Here is a 17,126-nt window from a genome sequence, read left to right as displayed (position 1 = left end):
ATATTCAAGTTTCCTGCCCCCCATTTCAAAGCTGAAGATACTCTATGTTTGCCTTTGCAATATGGTGAAAAATTAGCTTGAATTTAATAGATGGCTGCCTCTTTAAGCCTGGATGGATTTTAAGAGCAGTGGATAGTTACTAGAAAGAAAAGGGTCTGCAGGTAGGGATTTGTGGCTTTTTTTTTTTAAAGATTTTATTTATTTAATTGATAGACAGCGAGAGAGGGAACACAAGCAGGGGGAGGGTCAGAGGGAGAAGCAGGCTTCCCGCCGAGCAGGGAGCCCAATGCGGGGCTCGATCCCAGGACCCTGAGATCATGACCTGAGCTGAAGGCAGTCGCTTAACCAACTGAGCCACCCAGGTGCCCCGGGATTTGTGGCTTTGTCAGGCAAGCACAGTGAGGCATCCCATAAATGTGTGAAACAGACTACCTCAAAGATTGTCTGTCAGGAGCAGCCCTGACTTAGCTTGGCCATGAACTAGTTTAACTAAATGTGGAAGAAGAATCTAGAGCATCTAGGTTTTTGTTTTGTTTTGTTTTTTGGTAGTGGACCCCAGAATCAGAAATCCAAATGAAGAGAGCATATGAATGTTTCAGTGGTGATCTGATGAGTCAACATTCAGTGTCAAAGAAGTAGATGTGGTTCAAATATGAGAAATTTGCAAATTGTGCAAGAACAAAGCTTTGTACAATGTTTGGATCTGCTATCAGAGATAGTTTAATTCCTGACAGCTGTGGAAGCTAGGGAAGATTCTCCTTGATAAGCACACTCACCCAGGATTTGTAGTGGAGGATTAATCAACAAAAGGCCAGTGAGTTCATACGCAGCTTAAGTGAACAAACAGAATTTCCTATAATCAAAAATTTATGATATAGATGAACAAATAAAATTTTATTTAATAATCATGCTTTACATATGCAATGAAATTATAGCAAGTTACGTGATGAAAGATCACATTTACAAGTTTCAGATAAGTCAGACTGATACCTCTTGGAACACTTCATTTCTTATTAACTCTTAGTAAAAGGAGGGAATTTCATTGGGATGCTCTGGGCTGCAAGTAACAAAAGACCCTGACTCAAACTGGTTTAAATGATAAGAAAATTTAATATTTCACAGATAAAGAAGTCCAAAGGAAGAGTACGCTACAACCATGACACATTATTGTTCTGGCTTCGTTTTCTGGTGAGTCTTTTGTTACACTTTCTTGCCATTGGCCTTTTCCTCAGGTTTGCTAAGAGTAAAATGACTACTGCAGTTCCAACTCTTATCAGCACAGCAGTGTTCAACAGAAAGAGCCACTTCTACCAGTGTCCTCTTTTCAGTCGGGGAAATTTTCCAGAACCCCCCAGAACATCTCATGTCCTATTGTCCATACTTGGGATCCCTGCTCAGGCCTAAATCATTCACTGGCAAAGGAAAAGAGCCACTGTTACTGGCTCAGACCAAAGGGAATTCAATCCTGGAGGAGGAAAAGGGTCATGATCCCTTGGGTTAGTGAAGAGAGAGATGAATACCTGAATGAAACTAGTATTTTGCCTGAAAGGAGAGAGTAATGGATGTTGAGTGGAAAACCAACAATGTTTGCTATAGTCCACCACTTTGAGTGCCCAATATCTCTCCATACTTAAAAGGTGTTCATGCCTTTATTGAAATTATTCACGTATTCCCTAACAGGAAGTAACCTCATCAGGTTACTACATCCAAGTCCAGGATTGCTGGAAAATGTAGTTTTAATACTATTATTATTTAGACATGGTAAGAGTGCCATCAAAGAAATAATTTATTGCACTCACAATTCCAAGAAAGAGAGTACACATCATGCCATGATGGCTACATGGAGAAGCACTTGGGTTAGTCATGAGGCAGATGGAAAGGGAAACTGTGGGCAAAAGGTTTTATTGTGGTTTCTGCAAGAAGAAATGGGTGAGGCAGGTGAACAGGTTTAGGATTGGCTAGTTTAAATAATTTAGTGGGGCAAAGAGGCTTCCCCTACTTGCCTGGTACCTGGCCTTAGGGTGTTTAGGATGGGTACATAGTGGCCCAGAGCATGAGAACCCCACAAGGGAAGTGGTTGGGGTGTAGACTCTGGATTTATTGACTTGTATTTAAAAATTACACCTTAGGGAGGATTCCTCCTGGAGGGGGATGGAGAAGGTGACAAGGGAGGCAGTTGGCTAAGGCAAGGTAACTCAGGCATATTACTGGGTTGTCCAGAAACAGGTGTGTCTGGCTTATGCATGCAGGGCAGACGTTAAAGCATCAAGTTTACAGAAGCTAGAAACATGATTCATACAAATGTTCATTTGTCTCCTCTGATCCATAACTGTGTTTGCTCTTCATGGTTCAGCAATAGACTACATTGGGAAAGGGCAAGAGCAGAAAACCACTCCCGGTCACTTCCCCATAACTCATATCTTATCCAAACTACACAGGGATGATGAGATTCCCGCCTGGGACAGAGGTAAATTCCTGTCAGTCAGTGAGGCTGACCCTATTTACATTCTCTTCAGGGAATGCCCTTCATCATGTCTTTCATGATCCCTGGTTCTGCCTCTTGGAATAATCTCCCAGTTTATTTTTTCTATGGTCATATCTGAAATAGGCATTTGAAAGATGTATTTCCTCAGTACTGAGTAGCAGTATGTTAATTCAAGTTTAGAAGTCTGAGATTGCTAATTCCACATTTTAGCATTTGCTACTGACAACACCCTACTTGCTGGTAATGAATTTTGAACTCTTTTGGTTGTAGCTAACTGAAATCAGCTTTGAAGGTTTACCTCACTGAAGTATTCACTGGGATGTTTTTAAAAATATTGCTTACAGAATTTCTGAGGAAGCTGGAGAATAAGCAGCCAGACGTAAAGCCCTAAACCACATCAAAGTTCTGGCCAAGTTAGGACATCACATAACACTGCCAGTGTTACCAATTACCAGATGCCTCGACTTAACGTCATCTCACGTATCACTGAAAAGAGCTACCATAGCATCACCATTGTCCCCAGAAACTATCTTGCTGCAACTGCCATTGCATTCACAGGTGGTTGTCTACCATCCCTGCTTCTATAAATCACTAGAACCCATTCAAATTTTGGGAAGGGTACTTCTAGTTGGCTCATGCTTGGTCATATGTCCATACTTGACTGCAAAGAAAGCTAGAAAAGTGATTATCTGGAACTTTCAATTCTTAAAATGGGAGACCGTTTCTGCATCCTATCAAGACTTACAAGGTCAAAAATTCCCCAAACATAGAATGGGGTTCAGATGCTGGGCAGCCAAAAGAATGACGAAAGTTCATTAGAATTTTTAACTACAGTAACAGGGATCATATCATGTATAGTTTAATTTTAAAGACCTTTGCCCTACCCGGCTAATCTCCAAAAATGCTCTTTGTTCTTGGTACTTTTGTGCTCGTAGGAATTTAAATAGTCTCTAAACAACTTTTCCTTATCTTTCTGAGAAGACACTTTCAGCACAGTATTTAAATTCTCCAAACATTAAATAAAATTTTAACTTATATTTTATAACTGAAGCTAACCTAAGAAATTGAAGTCTATAATTTCTAACTTTCACAATATGGAGGCTTTATTCATATCTGTTTTCCTTTGTTCAAAGGTCTCTTACAATGTTCCAGTTTCATGATTTAATTTCATTGGGATTAAGTTTGAAGAACTCAAAATAATATAATTAACCAGTTACAATTAAATAAGATAACCAATACTGATTTTTCCCCACGAGCATTTTCTGGTTGCCAGAGCTTGCTTTGAGGATGAGAGGGGGTACATTAGAAGTACTCAAGCTTTTAATGGCTCCTTAGAGCAGTTCTCAATCAATGACATATGGGAGTTGGTAGATACTTACCTCTGCTTCTTCATCCCATAGTTGGAATAATGCTGAGAAATGTTCTTGCACTTCCCTATTTCCCTATTGCTAGTTCCTGGAACCACCTCTCGGACTACTGACTTTCACATTCTTGTCTTAGTGTCGGTTTCTGGAGGAGGGGAAAGACCCAATATGAGCCATTAACTGAATCAAGTTACTTATGACACTCAGTTGTATCAATTCTGGATGAGAGCAGAAGATTGAATTTACTAGAATACTAGTTTGTTTGCCTTCTCCTCTCTCCCTCTTTCCCTTTCTCTTTCAGGCAGACTATACCATGGATTGAGGTGGGTGTTAGCACCCCATTTTATAGATGGAGAAACTGATACCAGAAGAATTTAACTATCTTTTCTAAAGTCATCCTGCTAATGAGGGTCCCATTGTCAATTTGAACTCAGGTTCATCTAATTCTTTCTACTACACCATAATGTCTGCTGATGTAAAGACTATCTTAGGCATGCATTAATATAGGTTCTCTCCTGTGTCACTGCTATTTTTTCACAGTATTATCATTTTGCAGAAAAGCCTTTGCTAAGATTATTCAATGCTTTTAGCAAAAACCATATATAAAGTAACCACCTACTCTCCATCACTATTGATGGGAGTTTATATTAGTATACCTTTGGAAAACAGTGTGATGATATTAATCAGTCTTAAATACATATAATTAGAAATCAGTATATTTTTAAATTTTTGTCAAAGTACTCATGTACAGAATTTAAGCTTCAAATAGTTCTAAAAAGTTTATAATGAAAAACAGTAGGGGCACCTGGGTGGCTCAGTTGTTAGGCGTCTGCCTTCGGCTTGGGTCATGGTCCCAGGGTTCTGGGATTGAGCCCTGCGTCGGGCTCCCTGCTCGGCGGGGAGCCTGCTTCTCCCTCTCCCACTCCCCGTGTTTTTGTTCCTTCTCTCGCTGTGTCTCTCTCTGTCAAATAGATGGGATCTTTAAAAAATAACAACAACCAAAACAAACAAACAAAAAAGAAAAACAGTAGCAACCTTGTTCTAATCCTCCCTTCTTCCAGACCTGCTCTCCAGAGGCAACCACTTCAAATTTTTTAGCTATTTCTTTTATATTTATGACACATGTCTAAATAAATGCTAGTGCTACTATTTCTTGGTTTCCCAACTTTAGATATTATCAACTAACATTATCAGCCTGCACTCTTCTATGCTGGGTCCACACTTATAGGATATCAGGCTTCCTCTCATTTTCCTAAGGAACATCTTCAAATAACTTCTTATTTTATTTATTTACTTATTCATTCATTCATTCATTCATTCATTCATTTATCTTAAAGAGAGAGCACATGAATTGGGGGTGGGGTGGGGAGGGAGAGGAACAAGGAGAGGGAATCTTGGGCAGACTCTGCCTGCCACTGGGCTAGATCTCACAACCTGAGATCATGAACCGAGCCAAAACCAAGAGTGGGTCGCTTAACTGATTGAACCACCCAGGCACCCTTCAAATAACTTTTGTTATAACTTCATAATATGTAACTTCATAGGTTAATATTTTTAGTCCATGTATATGTAAAAGATCTTCATTTTATCCTTATATTTGAGTTATAGTTTGACTGGGTAGAGAATTCAAGGTTAAAAACCAGTTTCCTTCTGAATTTCGAAGGCGTTTCTCCCTTGCCTTCTCATATTCACTGTTTTTGTGACACTACATGCCCTTGAGACAGTAGCTCCTTTTCTTTTCCTTTCTGAAAGCTTTTGGATCTCCTTTTTATCCTAGGTATTCTAAAATTTCTTGATTTGTGCCCTGACATGTGTATCTTTAAAAATATGCTGAGCACTTATGGGATCTTTTAAACCTGGAGACGTGAGCTTTTTAGTTATAGGATATTTTTCTTGTTACTTCTTTGATAATTTCCTCCCCACTATGCCTTATCCTCTACTATCTCTCTAAGGTTATTAAATATATAAGTTTTCTTCCATTTCCAGCATAGTTTCCTTTCTTTCCAAGTACTCCTTTCTATTTTTTTTTCCTATTTACTTTTCCTTCTGTCTTATGTTCGTGATTTTCTTCAAATGTCTGGTGATTCTGGACTCTCCACTAACATGCGCTAAAAAGTATTTTTTTCGTGGAATTTGCTAACTATGGGCTTCCCTTTAAAATGGTGTGGTTGAGAGTTGGCTGTTTCTTTGGAAACCCAAATACCCTCACCTGCAAAGAAATCTTCCCAAGAATAATACTCCTTGGAGGGAGACTGACAAGTTTCCTGGAGTTCTCAGAGCAGGTTGAAAAAGATCGAAGTATTCAATAAGCAGATGTTCACTTAATACTAGTGTTTTTAGCTTCACATTTCACTTTACCCTCCAACCATAAGTTGGAGCCATTCTGATTCAATTTCCTCACATAATCAATTTATAATTTCCTATTAAGATAGAAGAGTTACCTTTCTGATGGAGGAATTGGAGATGAAGCTGCTCCATTTAAAGACTTCCAACTAATCATTGTTTTCAATCCTATGTTGCCCTCAGCTTTCTATGATACCTGTTGCCTCCTAATGCTAAACTTCTCAGGCAGAGGCAAATCAACTTGGTTCTTACACTTTTCTTGGCCAAGGCAGTTACTACCTCTCCATTGGATCATTTGTGAGTCTATTTCTATTGTCTATTTTTCCTCTTGGTCCCATTTTTTGGTATGTTTGGTAATTTTTAAATGAATGCCAGATATTTAATATGAAAAATTATAGACTCTGAATGATCTTATTTCCTCCAGAAAGAATTTTTTCGTAGATTTGGTTAGAATATAGATTAGGAGTAGATCACCTTATGCCAGTTAGGGGCTGAATTTCAAGACTGAGTTTCAGTCTTTATAAGGTATAACCTATTTCTTTTTAATACTATTTCTTAGGGTGTAACCCTGCACATGTGTTATACTTAAATTTAAATTTTTTACTTTAAAAAGTGTGTTGAATGATTTTAACAAATAAATCAGATAATGAGAGTTTTGTAAACATATGTTTTTCAAACTGCATATTTACTTCCCAGGAGTAAGAGGAAATGTATGATGTTGTGGGAATATGGTGTTTAGCTAAGGATCAACATGCTACTTCATTTTAGAGAACAAATTCTATGCAGACAGGGACAAGAAAAATGATTTTTTTTTATTAAAACAAATTTCAATGCATTAATGATAGAACACAGTATTTCCATTGATTCTTATACTAGATCATAAAATAATTTTTCACTTCTAGTGAAATGTTTCAGTTTATGCACCCCAGGAATCATTCTCCTCAAACTTAAATGGGGAAGTTTGAGAAGCAGTGATTGCATCTAATTTGCTTCTTCCTCCTTCCTTGTTGCCACAATGGCCAGGAAATTCAGAACATAACATCGTAGACATTCAATAACAATCAGTCCCCTTCATTTATTTATCCATTTAAACACTCTTATTCATAACTTCTGATTCAATTATTCATCTTTTGTATATGTTTATTTTGTTTTTTTCTTATCTTCATTTATCGAACACACCTTTTTTTTGAGAGAGAGAGCGCACTCCAGCAGGGTGAGAAGGGCAGGGGGAGAGGGAGAGAGAATCTTAAGCAGGCTCCATGCCCAGCACAGAAACCCATGCAGGGCTCTATCTTGAAACCCTGAGATCATGACCTGAGCTGAAACCAAGAGTCGGACGCTTAACCAGCTGAGCCAGCCAGGCACCCCTATCAAACACACTTTTATGTGCATTTATTGCCTGCTTCTTTATAGACTTTTTGGGTAGACTGGGGCATAAACTATATCTGTGTATCTATCTATCATCTATCTACTTATTGCATTATTTTATTCATTGCCTTTTTTTTGTAAGCTAACTTTGAGTTTTTCTTTTTTTTTTTCTTTTTTTTTTTTTATAAAGATTTTATTTATTTATTCATGAGAGACAGAGAGAGAGAGGCAGAGGGAGAAGCAGGCTCCCAAGAAACAGGGAGCCCGATGTGGGGCTCGATCCCAGGACTCCGGGATCATGACCTGAGCCGAAGGCAGACACCCAACCATCTGAGCCACCCAGGCGCCCTTGAGTTTTTCTTTAAAGACAGTGACATGATTTGTCAATTTTGTGTGGCACTTTTATTTAAATCACTGATCTTATATAAGGAGGTTAGATAATGAATATAAGAGACATTACTGTTTCTTAGGCTCTTCAAATGGAATTATTATATTGCTGTACTTTAAAATATGTAATGCACCTTAAAATACAGGGAAAAACATGAGTTGTATGCATTTGGTCATAGGAAATTGGTATTTCTTTTAGTTTTCCTTATGTAAACTTTTTTTTAAAGATTTTATTTATTTATTCATGAGAGACAGAGAGAGAGAGAGAGAGGGAAACAGAAAGAGAGAGAGAGGCAGAGGGAGAAGCAGGCTCCCAGGGAGCAGGGAGCCCGATGCGGAACTCGATCCCAGGACCCTGGGACCACGACCTGAGCTGAAGGCAGCCGCCTAACCATCTGAGCCACTCAGGCGCCCATCCTTATGTAAATTTTTCCGGAGGCAAAAACAACCCAACGTTTCTTATGGATATTTTTAGAAGCATTTATATGGAGGGACTACATGATATCAAGATGATGTAAAAACATTTTTGTAAAGCAAGAATATCCTATCATGTCCCCTGAGTGAGAGAAGGTTTATGTCACTCAAACTCATAAAAATATTTTTGCTATCTTATTACCTCCATACCGAAGAACTTATTCGGCTCATTTGACTTTGGATCCACAGTCACACAGCCAAGAAGGGGCAGAGCTGGAATTTAAGTCTCTACTGTCTGACTATTGAGACTCTGATTTTAACTACCGTGCTGGTACTGAGAAAATTTAATAAGTCATTAGACCTAGGAATAAACTCGGAAATTTAATTTACTAGCCTTATGTAGAAACATTTTTTTCTGTTGATTGTGCCAGATTTCCAGCCCAAAATGCATCATCATATATTAAGATTCTTCTACTATACAGAACAATCATTCAGTTATATCTTTCCATACAGCATTAAGGAAGAAACCATTCAGCCTCTCAGAGAGTGTGTGGTGAGCTTGAATTTGTTAAAAATCTTCCCATCCTTACACTAGCATTAAGAATTGGCATCAACAGAATTTGACTGCAACATCTTATAAAACTGCCTGACTTCTTTATTAACTTATATTAAAATGATCTATTTGCTTATTCAGAAAACATTTATTGAAGCCTGCTATGTTCCAGGCACCATCAAGGATACAGGATAGACAAGGTCTCAGCTCTCATGGAGCTCACTTTCTAGAAGGGAGAGGCAGATCATAAACAAACAAACAAAAATGTTGTAAACATCTTGCGGAGAACTAAAACTGGGGACGTAAAAGCGAAATGGTGGAGAGGGGCTTTGTCACTGCTCATAGACCCTTAAGACTCTTCATTTTAGATAATGGTTTTCTTCCCTTGGAGAAAACTCAGCGAGCACAAAGTCTTCCTTAAACTTATCGTGGTACCTTTAATAATTGATCCAGGACTCTTTCTGCTATTGATGGGTAGAAAGGTCTGCAACCATCTCCTCAAGGGGTTGGTTTTGTTGGGATAAATAGCTTTACCATTTGTAATATCCTTCTAAGGATTGGATTGAGAACGGTTTCTGGAGGAACCCAGAGGTAGAAAGAGAACACGGAGATAACTTCCAGCTTTGACCTTGGGCAGGCTCTTCACTTAGAGCTTTGGTGATATCCCCCATAAAGGAGGAAAATATGGTGACCCAACTCAAATGCCTATTATTAGAATTTAATGCACACATATCCTTAGGATATATTGCTCCTTGTATTCATTTGCTAAAGTTTCTGCAACAAAGTACACCAAATTGGGTGGCTGAAACAACAGAAGTTTATTGTCTTAAAGTTCTGGAGACTAGAAGCTTGGAAATCAAGATGTCAGGATTGGCTCCTTCTAAGGGCCGTGAGGGAAGAGTCTGTTCTTGGTCTCTTTCCCTGTGTCTCTTTACCTCATCTTCCCTTTATGCAACTATCTGTGTCCAAATTTTCCCCTTTTATAAGGACACTGGTCATACTGGATTAAAAGCCCAGCCTACAATCGTATGACCTCAACTTAACTATGTATCAATTCTATTTCAAAATAAGGTCACATTCTGAGACACTGGGAGTTGGGACTTCAACATATGAATTTTGGGGCGACACAATTCAATCCATAACCCAGCCACAGAGAACTTTGTGCTACATATGATAATTGCATAATATTTAACATATTTTCCAAAGTATTAATGAAAAAGACCCTCTTTCCAATTAAATATTTACTCAAAATGTTATGCAGTTTAAATACACCAACTTGTAGGCAGAATATCCTGTCATGGGGAGCTTGAGAGGAAAAAAACACTCCCTCTAAATTGAAGAACTAAGAAAATTAACGTGGTAGATGAATGTGACACTAGCACATGGTGAGGTAAGTTTTATTTTCTCTCTGCAATGTGTCCATCATATTAACTTTCATGGTCAAGGTGCCTGAAGCTCTTGCAGCATTCAGTTTCTTTTCTCACAGGGCTCCCTGCCTTTGGTAGACTTCTGTTACCCCTATGTAAATAGTGGTCCTGGTCCCAGCCAAAGCTTTCCATGTTAATTAGTTCCCATGAACTGAGTATAAATTTGTGGATATGATGGCCGATTAATTTTTATTTCTTCTTTTTTCCTTCATTGACTTTTTAGATATTCTTTGAACCCAGAACTATACATCTAATCTTGATCTCACATGTAATCATCACAGTATAAGCAATTGTGGTATAATTTTGGGAATAAAACCCTTTCTTTGAGGATAATGGAAACAAAGCACAGGTTAAGGACTTTGGCCCTTTCTTACCTAATCTTTACCTTACAGGATTCCCCTTAATCACTTGGTCAGGGACCCCCTTCATCACCATCTTTTTTCTTCAGAATGGCAATAGCTTCATTTTTTTTTCCTGGTTGCATATATATAGTCCATACTTCTTGTAAAAAGTTCATAAAATATAGATATAAAGGCACAATAGTTACCTTTTAAAAATATCTCCTTCCAAGCCTTTTCTATACACATATACATATGCATGCATTTTACAAAATGGTGCCATCGGTGCGCACTGTGTAATCATCTCTTTACACAGAAAAATGTAGTATGAACATATTTCTTTGTGGGCAAGTAGAGCTTCATATTATCATCTTAATAGCTTCATGGTATTCCTTGTGTAGATATGACATAATGTATGTAATAGATTGACCCTCCGATCTTGATCCATGACATTTCCAGAAATTTTCCAGATTTCATACCAATCTTTACTTATTTCTTAGGGGCCAGCCTTTTTTGGTTCAAATTGCAAGTTTTAGCAATAAAAATAGAAACCCAGGGCACTGATGCCTGAGACATAACTCCTGTCAGGTCACATCCTGTGCACCGTGTCACCATTTTTCCACTGTGAAACGTTCCTTGAACAGAGGCTCGAAATAGCACTCCCTCTTTTTAGCATGCCAGCCTCTCACTTGCGTTATCTGGCCCTCCAAAGCGGCCAGCAAGAATTCTCAACTAGTGGGCCTCGGAGTCCCTCTGTCCCTGTGCCAGACCAGACTTAGCAGTCAGGGCCTAACGTCGGGGAGCTGCAGGCAGTTGGACCTTTGGGACAGCAAGTGGGAATGTAGACACATGGAGCCGGCCAGCTCCCTGTCTCCACCCCTGACAAGAGATCCTGGTGTCATGCATAGTAGTGTTCCGAGTTGGGGATAAAAGGTCAGAGGTACAGGCTTATGGTGTGCTCTGAACCTGACCTAGCCAGCTCCCATTTTGTACTTGCTGCTACCTACAAATTATAGAGCAAATCTAGGGAGATTATAGATTTCTCAATTCTCTAATTTTCAGCAGACATAGTATAACTTAGTAAAAGAGCATGGGCTTCAGAATCAGTCTTAAGTTTAAGACTAGATCTGCCACTTATTATCCATGAGATAAGGAACTCAAAGAACACTTGAGTAAATGTGTTGAAGGTATGTCTGTGAATTTCAGTTTCCCCAGCTGTAAAAAGGGGATGATGATAGTACCACTTCACCAGGTTGTTGCGAGGACATTTGATGAATGCACAAGTGGCGTATAGAAGGTGTTTCATAAATTAGAGCTGCCACTTTATTATTCTCAGAAGAAAAAATAAGAGTTCTTCTTACTAGAATCAGTTTTAAATGCCCTTGATCAATTTACTTGTTCAACAAATAGTTATTAAATAGGTACAGTGATCATGCTGTTCCTTTGCTAAAGCATAAAGTCCCATTTAGAATAAAATGCAAATTTCTTATCTTGGCCCACATGACCCTGCATGACCTGGCTCCTTCTTGCATCTCCAACCTCAGCTTAGCTCTCCCCTTACCCCCTTATGCTCCACAGATTGTCAGTTCCTAGGACCAGCTAAGCTCTTTTCTGCCTCAGGCCTTTGCATGTTCTGTTCTCTCCATTTGGAATGCCATCTCCTAGGCTCTTTGGATGACAGGCTTCGCCTCATCCTTCATGTATCAGCCTGAAGGTCACCTTCTCAGCGAAGTTATCCCTATGCCTAATGACCAACATTTATCCCCTAGCACAGCATCTTATTTATTTCCTTCCTACTACTTTTTACAATGTGTTTATTATTTCTGTTTATATGCTTACCTGTTTATGGTCTGTCTCTCCCACTGGAACACAAGCCCCATGAAGGCAGGAACCTCCTCTTTTAACCATGTTTGCTCTTCACTGCCTAGGACTGCACCTGTCACATAAAAGGCACTTGATAATTTGTTATATGGAAGAATGAATGAATGAATGTTTATTGTTTGAAAACCTTCAGGAATAGAAATCCTGAACCTCAGGTTGGCACATTCTAGAGCAGATATATTTTGATGTGAAAAATTATTTTTATGTTGGGATACACTTTGTAAAAAAAAATTCCAGTATAATTAATGTACAGTGTCGTATTAGTTTCAGGTGTGCAATATAGTGATTCAACAATTCCATACATTATTCGGTGCTCATCAAGATAAATGTACTCTTAATCTCCTTCACCTGTTTCACCCATCCCCTTGGGATACACTTTAAGAAATGGATGGAATGTGACCTCGGGAGGAGAAGGGACAGTCTGTGTCCTTTAGGAGACAAGCAAGGAGGAGGACATTCCAGCAGCAGAGAATTTGGAAAACTCATTTTTATTCAGGGACATGAAGAGTTGCTTCTCCACCATTCTTTAAGTAAGGGTTCATGGTGAAGAGGATGGGCTTTGGGGCCAGAAGCCTGGATTCACATCCCTGCCCCACCACTTATTAACTGTATGACTGTGGATAAGTCAGATGATGACTCCAAGTCCATTTGAGTGAGAAATGGCCCCCTGAGTCTACTACAGAGTAAATGCTCAGTACATGTTAGTTAATTATCCTTTTATCTGCTAAAAAGATTCTTTTAGGCATACGATTCCAAGTTTAAGATACACCAGTCATGGGGTGCCTGGATGGCTCAGTTGGTTAAGTGTCTGACTCTTTTGGTTTTGGCTCAGGTCGTGATCTCATGGGTCATGGCATCATGCCCCGTGTTGGGCTCCACACTCAGCAGGAGGTCTGCTTGAAGGTTCTCTTCCTCTGCCCCTCCCCCCACTCTGGCGTGCGCACTCTCTCTCTCTCTCTCCCAAATAAATAAATAAATCTTAAAAAATAAAATAAGATATACCAGCAGCAAACGCTGAGCACAGGGCTGGGTAGGTCAGAGATGCCTAAAAGCGGGGGTGCAGCACAGCAGAGTGCAGTGGTTCCCAGACTGGAGTATGCACCCAGCTTGGTTAGGGCACTGGCGAAAACGGAGCAGGCTGTGCCCCTCCACCAGTTGCTGATTCAGGAGGTCTGGTGGGGCCTGAGAATTTGCATTTCTACCAAGTCTCCAGGTGATGCTGCTGCTGCTGCTGGTCCAGGGACGATACTTTGAGAATGACTGACTAGTTAGATTCACCAGCTCCAGTGCCAGGCGGGCTGTATTCAAGTCCCAACTATCTCATTTCGCTTAGCTATGTGATCTCGACTGCTTCATACCTCTGGCCTCCGTTTTCTTATCTGCAAGTGGAGATAATAATAGAGGCTTCCTCTAGAAGTTGCTATGAGGTTTAAATGAGGCCTTATATATCATATAGAAGTATTCAATATACATATAATCCATACTTCTTGTATGGACTGTTTGATTATTGTTCAATTACTGTTTGTCATTTGTTAACGAAAACCAATTACAATGAATTTGTAACAGTGCTACCTAACAGAACTTTCTGAGATGATGGGAATATTCTATTCTGGCGTGTCCCTTTCAGTAGCTACTAACTGCATGTGGCTGTTGAGCATTTGAAATGTGGCTAACACAACTGAAGCACTGACTGTTTAATGTTTAATTAATTTTGATTAATTTAAATTTAAATAGACACATGTAGCTAGAAAAGCACAAATTTACAGTTACAGCTCCTCCCCCAGCCCGGGGCAGAGCCTCCTTGTGGCAGCTACATGAAAAGAAAGAAATGAAACTAATTTTAATCATGTCTTGATGAACCCTGTCTAAAATATCATTTCAACATGTAATCAGTAGAAACACTTAATGAAATATATGTGCTTCATACTAAGTCTTCAAAATATAGCATATAGCACATCTCAGTTCTTACTGATCACATTTCATGTGCTCAACAGCCCCATGAACTAGTGGGCGCCATATTGGGCAGTGTGGGTACTCTGCAGCCAGAGTACCTGGGGATGTAATCTTAGGGAAGTTACATAACCTCTGTGTTTCAGTTTGCTCATCTATAAGCTGGGAAAAATGATAGTCCCTACTTAACTCAGAATTGTTATGTGGATTAAATGAGTGCTTAGAACATTGCCTGACACAGAGTTGGTGCTCAGTAAATGTTACCTTTTCTTATCATCAGATATTCATTTAATCACATCCTTATAATGATCAAAGCAAACTTTCAATAAGGTCCAGCTCTGAGCTTTCCAAATAGGGACTATATGTCTGACATTTTGCGAAGATAATCATATGCCACTCCAGAATTCCTATCTCACGTCAAACAAAGACTATCAGGGGGAGTTTGGTCTTGAGCTATACTTTCACAAAGATGGGTAACCTGTAACTCAACAAAGTTCCTTATATTATTATTTTTTAAGTTCCTTATACTATTAAGTCTGCAAATAAATTTTTTTTTCCCCATTTGTGGAATAGCCCATAAAGAATAGCATGGAGGACATTAGGAGAAGGAAGGGAAAAGTGAAGGGGGGGAAATCGGAGGGAGAGATGAACCATGGAGAGGCTATGGACTCTGAGAAACAAACTGAGGGTTTTAGAGGGGAGGGGGGTGGGGGGATGGGTTAGCCCAGTGATGGGTATTAAGGAGGGCAGGTACTGCATGGAGCACTGGGTGTTATACGAAAACAATGAATCGTGGATCACTACATCAAAAACTAATGATGTATTGTATGGTGACTAACATAACATAATAAAATAAAATAAAATAAAATAAAATAAATAAATTTTTTTTCAAGTAGGCTCTATGCCCAACATGGGGCTTGAACCCATGACCCCAAGATCAATAGTCATACGCTCTACCAACTGAGCCAGCCAGACACCACTACAAATAGATTCTTATTGAATTTTCCAAATAAGCAATATCATATTTTTATTGGGATATAAAATTAAGCTCACAGCTATAGAATTATCCCAGCTTGCTTTCTGGTGATCTCTTAAGAGACTAAAACCATGATTCACTACAGCAGAAGACAGCACTTGCCTTCTTGAAACTACGGCTTACAGCTACAAATCCATATTAATATCACAGGATATATTTGAGGGCCTAAGTACCATGATATATTAATTATTACCTGGAGCTCTTTTATGACAGGTTTTGAACAAACAATGGAGTAATTCTACAACAGTTGTTTTGGGCCACTTAAAAATATATTTTTGATGACTAAATCTTAATTCTTTCATTCATTTACCTATATAGTCATTCAACTCTCCATTTATTCAGCAAATACGTATTGAGGGCTTACTATGGGTCAGAAATTTTGCTAGGTACTGAGGAGTCAAAAGGAAGCAGAACATACAGTCCCTGTCCCCATGAGCTTACAGTCCAGGGGGGATAGAAATGTTAACCAAATAGTCACACAAATAAAATTGCCAACTGACATAATTGCTATTGAGAAGAGAAAGGATTGCTTTGAGAGCCTATGAGGAAGGCATTTGATTTGGTCAGGGAAGTTGCTGATAGGGCTGAGAGTTGGACAAGTAGGAGTGAACCAAGTAGAGAGAGCAGGGAACTGCATCCTAGACAGAGGGAACAGCATTAGTAGAAGTCCTGGGGTGGCAGGGGCACAGTGAGGGACAGAGACTGAAACAGTGAGGGCAGGCTGGCTGAGCTTTAGCTAGAAGTAGGTAGGGCCAAACATCTTTATATTTACATAAAGAACATTGGGAAGCTGTCACTGGGTCTGCAAACCTTAGGGATGCTTTTCTTTGCTGGGTCAAGCCTCACTTTGATTCTTTGTAATTATGATGAAATAAAATGTCAGGACACCAAGACATAGAGACGAGGCAAAGGGCTACGCATGGCCTTTATTTCTTATCAAGTGCAACCTAAAATAACAACCAATCCAACTCCTACGTCTGGTCCTCCCTTTAGCTGCTCTTCTTCAGTTATCCAACCAATTCTGAGCCTTAGTCTCATGTTTCTCTCAGTGTTTAGCAGAGCATATGATAGAGGCATTTTGATCACAGCTTATATGTGAACCCCTGAGGAAACCAACTGTTCCAGAAAAAGAAGTGCAGCTCTTACATATTTTAAGTCTCACCAAAGAATCTCCATTCTGGGTAAGAGCAGAGGAAAGACATGATCAGATTTGTCTTTTGAAAAAAAAAAAAAAAAAAGAGCTAGAGGGGTGCCTGGCTGGGTCAGTTGGAAGAGCATGTGACTCTTGGTCTCAGGGTTGTGAGTTTGAGTCCCATGTTGGGTGTAGAGATTACTTAAATTAAAAAAAAAGAAAAGAGAAGATAATTAGATAACAAGGTGAGCAAAGGGTGGGGGTAGGGGCGTTAGAGAAGGCTAAGAGAGGTTGCAGGGAGATAAGAACACTTGCTATCAGCCACTCAAGAGGTGAAGTCAAATGTGAAGACAAGTAGATGGATCTGAAAGACAGACGGTAAAACCAACTGGGCTTAGAGATGCAATGGATATAGAAAGTAGGAGAGAGGGAGATGTCAGGATAACTC

The 17,126-nt window shown here is 39.3% G+C and overlaps 1 non-coding gene across 1 annotated transcript; it reads right to left on the bottom strand.

The window, feature by feature from the left end:
- Window positions 1-15,412: 15,412 nt before the first annotated feature.
- TRNAN-AUU lies at window positions 15,413-15,485 on the bottom strand. The gene has a single exon. It is a non-coding gene; the product is annotated as a tRNA-Asn (tRNA).
- Between the last annotated feature and the right edge of the window lie 1,641 nt (window positions 15,486-17,126).

This window comes from Zalophus californianus, chromosome 9 (genome assembly GCF_009762305.2).
Source record: "Zalophus californianus isolate mZalCal1 chromosome 9, mZalCal1.pri.v2, whole genome shotgun sequence".
NCBI lineage: Eukaryota > Metazoa > Chordata > Mammalia > Carnivora > Otariidae > Zalophus > Zalophus californianus.
Note: the sequence above shows the minus strand (reverse complement) of the source record. Positions and strands in the feature narration are given on the sequence as shown.